Here is a 9,922-nt window from a genome sequence, read left to right on the forward strand (position 1 = left end):
CTGACATAAAACCTATTGACTAATGGGTCTTCGTTAGAAATCGTGATGAGAAAAAGATATTGCAATCTCGTTGTACATACCTCCACTAATATGGAGGATTTGCTACATCAACAAGCATAAGTAACACCCTCTTAATGGACCCACAAGCCATGGTGGGACCCGACCACGATATACATCTTGTACCTCGACACTTAGGCTGCCCTGTGGTAGTCGGAAGCCGCCAAGAGCTTACTGGGAAGCCACCTTCCCGATCTTGCCAAGATGGCTCCATGATAAGCTTTCTACACTTGAATAGAGGTTTCTTGTCCTACATTGGAAAACATGTAAAGGAAGAAGCCTCCCTCCCCTATAAAAGGAGACTTCTTCCCACTTACTCAACATCCCATTACAACTCATGTAATCTCCTTGGGCCGCAAGGCCCAACACACATAGTTAAACATTCAAGTGGACGTAGTCTCCCGCTAAGGCGGGAGACAAACCACTATACTTCTTGTGTCTTCTCTCTCTCTCACTCTCCCTTTCTCTAAACGTTAAATAGACCCCTCGGTCACTAACATTAACATTCGCCTTATGGCGCAAGGCTTCTCACAAAATCCCTGGAATCGACTACGATGAGACATATTCGCTCGTAATGGATGTCATTGCACTCCACTACCTTGTCAGTTTGGTAGTTTCTGAATAACTGAACATACAGCTTACGAATGTGGTCACTACGTATCTCTCTGGGGATCTAGATACGGAATATACATGAACGTTCATGGTGAACTTCATTTACCCAAGTTAAGTGGCTCTAGACTACAGAGCGCATTTTACAAAGAGGTTGAAACGCTCACTAAAGTGACTACTTGATTGGGAAGGGATATGCCCATGCGTTTTCATAACAAGTTTCAGATTCTATCGCGGTTCATGTTGGATATGATCTTCATTGGAAGCCCTTAAAGAGTTAAAGGAAACCGCTAAACACTTGAAATCCGAGTTTGAGATGAAGGATTTTGGGAGAACACAATTATGTCTCGGTTTGGAACTTGAGCATCGTGTTGATAGATGCTTAGACATTTTGATAGGGTCAAGCCTTCAAGCACCCCCATGATCATCCATAGTCTTGATCCTAAAAAGGATCCTCTTCGTCCGAAGGATGATGGCGAAGATGTGCTAAAGGCGGAAGTGCCCTACATAAGTACAATAGGCGCTTATTGTACTTAGCTCAATGCACAAAACCGGACATCTCATTTGCCATGAACTTGTTAGCTAGATATAGCTTTGCTCCAATGCGACGCCATTGGATTGGTGTAAAAGATATCTTTCGGTACTTGAGATGTGCGATTGATATGGGCTTGTTCTATCCCTACAGAGAGATGATGGATTCAGACCCATCACACACCAGGAACTCCACCAGCACTGACCCGCGTCCTCTATCCCCATCCTAAAACATGTGTTTTGGAATGTTTTGCTGATATTGGGTATCTCTCTGACCCATATAAAAGTCATTCCCAAACTGGTTAAGTGTTCACCTTGGATAAAGACCGTGATATCTTGGAGGTCTACAGAATAGACCCTAGTCGCTATATCTTAGAACCATGCAGAAATTATTGCTCTTCACGAAGTAGTTTGTGAATGTTTATGGATTGGATCCATAATTACCCATGTTCGAACAATTGTGGTTTGAAGTCTACCGCAGATGAGCCTACGAGCATTTAGGATAATGCTGCTTATTTTGAATAAGTGAAGCAAGGCTACATCAAAAGCGACAACACCAAGCATAATCAACAACAACAGACTCTCCTCAAAATCAAAGTGAACTAGTGTTAGGTCCATAATTACCTACTAATTATTCCCCTAATCTTGCACTTTTGCTTAATCTTTGTGTTTATTTATATATGTTTATTATGTTTTCCTTATCATGCTAGGAAATGATGGAGAACCTTGGAAATGCACTAAAAAGTTAACTTTAGCACATTTTCCTACTCCGGCTAGGAGAAACCGAGCTAGGCAAGGGAGGAGGAGCGGAAAACTGACCAAATGAACTTCAAATGAGTTGAAACTTTCCAGATCCATTCTAGACATATTAAGGATCATTTATTATGAAGAGTGAAAGACCTAGTTCGGAGTGAAAGGCCTTCAAACGATCGGCACAAATTTCTGACTAAAAGATGAAAACTGCAAAACCGGAACTGTAGGAATTCCGGCAGCATTTCCGGCCAAACCACGGTGAACTAAGCTCTGAAATTTTACCTGGATGATCTACACTCATGGAGGAACATTTGGTATGAAGAAGTCAAAGGCCAATTCCGAACTCTCGGTGGAGATTCAATTGAAGGAAGAAAGGAGAAGAAGGTGCGCAAACGGACAAAAAATGGGTGGTCAACGCCGGATTCCAGACATTTCCGGCCAAGTTGGCCTGCTAAGAACATGTGTGGAGGACAGGAAAGAGCTGATTAGGGTTAGAGACTTTAGGTGGGAAAACTTTAGGTCTAGGTTATTTTGGAATTCAAAAGTTGAAAGATGACAAGTGGTCCAATTCTTACACCTTACACATTTGTCTTCTATTTATTACCTTGTTCCCCTAAAAATGACCCTTCTACCCTTACTTTTTCTCCTCCACCAAAATATCTATGGGCTTCTAAACGTTAATGCTTACTAAATGTGTTTGCTAGCTTAGTCACCTAGAAAACATGTTTAGGAAACTAATGAATCGGAAACTTGAACTTGACAACTTCTTGAATCCATGAGCATGAGTAGCCTTTAGGTGGTGGCTTAATGATTCCTACGAGAATTGTTAAGTTGCTTGAATTTCTTACTTTAAACTTAATGCATAAACCGTGAGTTTAATTGCTCTAAGGGGGTGTTAGGCTTGCGGTTTATAGCCCACTTGTGTTTTAATGAAATATAAATGGGATTAAGGTTGTGTAATTTAACTTAGCTTCACCAAAGTTTGTTGAGTTGCATGATTAGTTGGTTTCTTGGTAACTTCACCATAGCACTAAGGGGAAATTTGTCAAAGCATGTTACTACATCAAATATGGGTTACATTTTGTGCATGAGTAATGTTAGGTGTGATGCCTAAGTCTCTACTCCTCTCATTGATTTAGTCTCCACATTTTTATTAGCTTAGTTTAATTTTTGTGAAACTTAGTTTATCGTAAAACTAAAATCAACCAAGCCATTTACTACCATAATTGTTAATACCATCCTTGCAATCTTTAGCTTCCAAAGGGCTAAGGTTGTGAACTTGTAAAAAGTTAGATTGCATGTTTTTCTAGGCTTTTGTGGGAATCTAGCTAGGTTTGAGTTTCCCCCAATCCTTTGGGTACGATACTCTTCACTTCCCTATATTAAAACTTGACCTCCTACACTTGGGAGTAGGGAACATCATACACAAATTTACACACACTTTCATACTCAATGATGTCCACAACAACTAGGTTCAATATGAGGATAGTGTGATAGACTTGCTCACTAAGTCATTGCCTAAATTCCACTTTCGAGAAATATGTTGGTAGCATCGTTTGCCGAAGTTATCCGAACTCCCATGACCGTTATCATTAGGGGGAGATGTCTAAATGTATGGTCTCGAAACGTGAAGAGTGTGTTGTGCTCTTTTTCCCCTTCGATCGAGGTTATTTTTGTCCCACAGGGTTTTGTTACTCGGCAAGGTTTTTAATGAGGCAACGAGAGCAGCATCACGTTTGGGCGACACAAGGGGAAGTGTTCAAGTAAATCCAGAATATGTGTCTGGTCCAAACTCTAGATTACTTGACCTAGTTGTAATAGCGTTTAGAATTAGAGATATTCTCGGAGATATTCATAGATATCCAATTAATTGTACGATTATCTTTCCTTGTACAACTCTAATTCTATGTCTTGTAATCCTCTATATAAAGATGTCCCTATTATTAATGAAAACACGACTCAATTCTCTCCCAATTTTGGTTTTCCTTAAACATAGAAAAAATAATTTTAAAAAGAAATAAAATATTGATATTATTTGACACATCTATTGGAGAAGAAGTTGAACAAAAATAACATTGCCAAGTTATCCTTCAAATTCAATTTTGACACACTTCATTTGAATACTCCATTGGAGATGCTCTAGAGCTTCATTGAGGGTCTGAATTTGTTTTGTCTTCAAGTTTTTGACTCAGGATTTCATGGGTTGAAAACAGAGGGAAAGAGAGCAATTAATTTATGGGGAGTTACAGTGAAAGAGTGTGAGGATCAATTTTATGATACCAGGGAGGATCTATCTTCTGTGTCAGATTGGGGTGCAGATTGCTGTGAGCAGATTTGGAGGTCTCAATAGAAATACTCAAGTTGGAAAATTTCAAAAATAGTAAAAAGCTATGTTATTTGTAATGATGCTTCTTCGTATGAGAGTTATCTTTCAGGTATGTCACCGCTATGTGAAAGCAAATAGAGTAGTCATTCGTGCACTCTTTGCTAATTGGTGCTTGTCAGAATACATAGATTTTGTGGAGACTTCTGGTATTATTTCAAGACGTTCTCTCTATACTTATTGTAATATGGGGTTCAGGCTCTACGTCCCCTCCCTGTATTCTGTTGTTTCATTAATTAAGGTTTGAGGGCAGCCGCACAAGTCCCCTTTCAAAAAAAAAAATTTATTTTTGGTGCTGGAAAGAAATTGTCATATCATGATTAAGTAAAAGTGACATTTAGAAAATTTTCATTGTCATATGAAGAAAATAAAAGAAGAATTGAAGAATTCATGAAAAAAAGTGATGCCTCTTAAACATAGAGGGGTAGTCCTACAATGTTGTACCATGTTTGAATGAAAAACTGTTTGGCCGTCAAATTTTTGGTAACATATATATGAAGAATTTTCTAAACTCTCGTTTAAACAACTTGCACAAAACTCGAGAACCCTAAAGGCTGAACTTTTTCAATCTAAGAATTCATTCTCGTCCGGCGGCGTCCGGACGCCGGGCTGGCCTCTAGCCTCGCCGCTGTCATGGGGACTGCTGCCGGACGGGTATTGATGGCTATTGCTCATGGGGTTCCATCAGATGAGTTTTCTCGGGGGCTTTTCGGAGGGTTTGGCTGGGATGGTGTGTGGAGGTGGTCGTTCAAACAGGAGCAGAGATCTAGCTCTGATGACGGTTTTCTTGTTCGACGGCGCCAAGGAGCAGACTTGATGGAGGTGTGTGGCAGGAGACCGGGATCGGGGTTGGTTTTTCTCTGCGGTGGCGTTGCGATGACCTGGATAGGGTTTGGTTTTCTCTGTGCGTGGGTGGCAACGTCGGGGCCGTTGGCAGTGTGGGTCGCAGGAGGTGGGACGGCTGCGGAGCTGATCGAGGAGGTGCCGGTCATGGCGGCGTGCGGCTGAGGGAGCTTTGCTTGACTGTTCTGAACAATGAGAGAGCAGATGGTTTTGGTGGACTGGACCGGACCAACTGAATGGGCCTTGGGTGGACTTTTTATGGTGGCTGCCCTAGTTGAGCTTTGAGTTTTGGGCTAGGGCTTTGGCCCTAGTGCATTAATTATGTATTAGCTTAGTCTTTTACAATAAAGTTCCTTTTAGGAAGCTAATGCACGTTATGTGCACTCTATGTATCTCTAGCGCCTCTGGAGTAGTACCAAATGAGGATCTCCGCTATGTCTACGTCTATGACATGTCTAATGAGTGGGTCTATTTCTATACATCACTATGGGTATTACCACTATCCTCTTGTCTGTCTGTACATGGCAGCGGAAGGGTATGTAATGGCTTATTCTGGCTTTAAATGAATATATCTATCAGCACCCGGATTTGGGTTTGGTTCAAAAAACTTGCACAAAAAATTATATGAATTAATAAATTAGATCGTAACATTGCCATTTTATTCAAAAGTTTGACAAATATTATTGAAAATATAATATTAATTATATCATTCAACATAAATGTTGTACAACATGATCAAAATAGTTAGCGGATATGAGGTGAAACTCATGAGTTGATCGCCTCATGTCCTTCTTTTTTTTTTTTTTTTTGTAATTTGTAGAAAACGGATTAGTTAAGTAAAACATTCATACAAACTTATCCAAAAGTTGCACAGGCATAGTTGGGAAACTGCATTTTCTTCTTAAGATTGTCGAGGGTTGGTTATTCTTTGAGGGGCAAGTAATAATTTGACCCGATTGGAAAGAAACAGATAGAAAGCAGGTAGCTGCAGAGAAGGCATTGGATCGATCACCTTTGAAGAATGTTCAACAATGGCTCCTATCCCATTCGTTGTCCAGAGGCGATGCACCTATCAAGATTACAAGGCAACACCATCCAGACCAAAATTATATCCAAATCCGATTTTTTTTTTTTTAAGAGGGGTTATGATTTCCGACATAATTTATCATCTACATGAATGCCAGATTTTTTTTTTTTTTTGCTAAAAGATCGTGGATAAGGCTGTCAATTCCGACACGACTCGAAACCTGCACCAAATAAAGCTGGTTGAACCCGCACGATTAAAAAGCGGGTCAGCGGTGGGTCAACCCGCCATAACCCATTTAATAAATGGGTCGACCATGGGTCAACCCGCCAACACGAAGTGAACCCGTATAACCCGATTATGCTCTACTTCATCTTGAAATTTTGGAAGTTGGGAGTATTTGATCATAGGATTAGACAATTTGAAATTTTTTTTTTTTGAAATAGAAGCTGATTTCATAGATCAACAGCCAATAGGCTAGAGTCTACAATAACTTACATAAGCAAAACTCGGCAAGAAAATCCGAACTAAACTATCTAAGCTAGAGCAGATCATTATAATCTCTGGGACGCTCACATTTAAGCGAGCCTATACAAGAATGAAAAAAACCTAGCCTCCTATGGAAAAGAAATCATTCAACTATTTCCCACCTGCTAATCACGCAATTGTGGTATAAGCAAGTGACTAGAAACGTCATAGAAGTTAATCCAACCTCACACAGGCTCATACCCTAATACATTAGGGCCTAGGTTGCCTTGACTTGAGCCCAAGCCCAATTCAAAACTAGCCTAGCAGGAATAGTCCCTTGCTCCATCAGCCCAAGGTTGAGCCCAGGCCCAGAGACCCAAACCCAAGCCAACATAGGAGAAGCATCACTGCTCGCTGCTCCTTTGCCACCACCGTCGTCCCCGACGGCGCACCAGTTGAATAGCTCAGGCGGCCGGCTTTTCCAACCGTACATCTCCATCTCAAGCAAAGACCGCTGAAGACTAGGCCTGCTACACCCCTCGAACGCCGAACTTTGTAGCAGACCCCGCGCAGCCAGCAAGCACGTCGCCGCTGTACCCAATTCAGCAACCACCATGACAGGACCCGACCCAAGAACACCCCGTAGTCCTGGATACGAGCTTGCGGGGCCCACATTAAGCGAAATCCTACCGAAAAATCGGCAGAACCTCCCCTAAATATGGGCTACCCAAAAAGTTCACAAACTTGGACATGATTAAAACTTTAACTTCTACTCAACCCACCATACCATATTTACATTCCAAGCACATATATTACATTCGGAAAGTTCAAATCCCAACATAACCTCCGAAACAACATCAATCCGAACAAAAACATCCATCAAATTAAAAAGGGTTATCAGAGCAACACTAATAACTAAGCCGATATCATACAAGGAAGGGTAATAACCTACGGACAAAACGGAAGCGCTGATTCCAAAGTCTCTAGAGCCTGGACTCGATCTCAGCAAATCTGAAATCTGGGCATTTGAAAACGAAGGGCCCAGGGGAAAACATATAAAATCCATTAGAGTGAGTGGACAAAACCGAAACAAAATCTGAAACAATTAATGGAATGCTCCCCATTTCTCTTTTCAACAAACCAACATGCAGCAAGACTCCATAAAAATTCCAACTCAACCCAATTTCCAAGAAAACTCATTTGATGACTAGGAATGACTGCTTCCTAGGCATCTCATGCCATCTGGGAGGGACTGCCACCCAGATAACGCATCGGAAGGGACTGCCAACCGGAATAGGAGGCGGTGGTTAGTTGGGACTGCCAACTAGCCACAGGTAGTAGACGGGACTGCCAACCAGATGACGCATCGGATGGGACTGCCAACCGGGCTGTAGTCTGGAAGGGACTGCCAACCAGACTATTACCTAGAAGGGACTGCCAACTAGGTAAGATACGCATGCGCCAAAACTAGCCTCCTTGTCAACTGCTTTCTTTTAAAATCCTTTACTTTCCACAGAGTCACATTTTCTCAAATAATAAACCAACTGAAAACTTATTTCCATGCTGCATGCATTATTTAAACAAAATAAAAGTCCACTCACAAGTGAGTCCCGCAGCTAAACCTGCTGCCTGCCCGTGTCCTCCTCGCTCGAGGGCTCAGTACGTCCTGTAATAATTGACAGGATAAAGTTAACCTCAATAAGGAAGTAATCTAATAAACAAAGCTTAATCCTTTGAAAAATATAATACTCACTACCCAAAATTCCTCTAACAATCAAATTCTCCAATTTTAGAATTTCCTTCAACCTTCACAAGAATCGCTCAACAACTTGACCAATCTAATTCCAACTCCTTAACTATACTTAACCACCATTTTATAAAATAATTCCCTTTTCACAATTTCCAAATTCATTCTCAAATTTCTCCACCAACAATTTGCCAACAAGTTTACAACAAAACATTTTCTTCCAAATTTCCAATTTCTCTTTTGACATTCGAAACCCATTTTACTTCTCCAACCCCTCAACAATCTCAACTCAAGATTAAAATCTTAACACCCTTAGAACCACATCCAACATCAAAACTCCAAGGAAACTCACTATCCAAACAACCTTAAATCTAACACAAAATTCATAGATTAAATCTAACAGTTCCTATATATACCTGCAACAACAACCAAATTCAAGTAGAAAAGTCCGGAAAAATCAAACAAGAACCCAAGAATTCGGAAGATACTGTTCACGGTACTGTTCACAGTCTCAAACACCTTCAAATCTTCCTCCACCGATCAAAACGAGCTGCAACAAGGTTAGGAACACGTTCAGCACTTCCCCAACAACCAAAACCCCCAAAGAATCCGGCCGGAAATCGCCGGAAACCGAAGATCAAAGCAAAAACCAATTTTTTCCCATTTCTGCAATTCTCTTCGAAACTCAAAAATCAATGATACCCAAGGTGAAAAACTTACATATCTAGGAAAAGGAGGGAGGAAGGATCATGCCATGGTGAGCGGTGCGCACGGGGGTGGCCGGACGACGTCAATTTTGGTGGAGAAAGGCCGGCGGCGAAAGAAAAAGAAAGGGGAAGGGAGAGCTCGGGCTTGTCCCGATTTTTTCCTCAATCTGTCACTTTCTCTCTCTTCCCAACAAAAGAAACTCATTTAAAAAAGAAACTCCACCAAAAGAAAAAAAATAGTAATTTCCATTTTAGTCACAACTTTCCCGATATAACACCGATTTAAACAAACTACGTGTCCACGAACTCAATTTTTCGTAACCTACGACGTACTCAAGGAATATTCCGACGTAACAGACAAAATAGAAAGTCAACTCCTCGGTCAAAACCGATAAAAACGTACTTCATAAAGATGTTAAGGTACAGGGCCTTACACACCAAGCCCAGGCCAAGCCAGTCCTTCCACGGTCAAGATGTTGGCCAGATGAGAAGCCGTGTCACACAGCAGCCACTCCTCAGACCTAATCTACCTCAGCCGTGCAACGTCCACAGGTTAGACAGATCCAGGAATCCACCCACCCAAACGCCGCAGATACCTAAAGCCGACGACGCAGGGCGACGTACCTAGACCGGAGGACCGTCGATCCAACAAGATTCAACGGAACTCTAGCGTGCTCGACGAAACCCTAAGAGAGCCGCCGCTATGGAGGTCTTCAAAAAATAAAAAATAACTTGATTCAAATTAATGAAAATGAAGAAACAACAAATCCCAATGGAGACAATTTGAAATATTTTGGTTT

At 41.3% G+C, this 9,922-nt stretch overlaps 1 long non-coding RNA gene across 1 annotated transcript; it reads right to left on the reverse strand.

The window, feature by feature from the left end:
- Positions 1 to 6,633: 6,633 nt before the first annotated feature.
- Positions 6,634 to 9,288, reverse strand: LOC121052947. The gene is made up of 3 exons (XR_005810339.1): positions 9,136 to 9,288; positions 8,270 to 8,965; positions 6,634 to 7,686 (listed from the first exon to the last, which is right to left on the reverse strand). It is a non-coding gene; the product is annotated as an uncharacterized LOC121052947 (long non-coding RNA).
- Between the last annotated feature and the right edge of the window lie 634 nt (positions 9,289 to 9,922).

This window comes from Rosa chinensis, chromosome 4, assembly GCF_002994745.2.
Source record: "Rosa chinensis cultivar Old Blush chromosome 4, RchiOBHm-V2, whole genome shotgun sequence".
NCBI classification, from domain to species: domain Eukaryota; kingdom Viridiplantae; phylum Streptophyta; class Magnoliopsida; order Rosales; family Rosaceae; genus Rosa; species Rosa chinensis.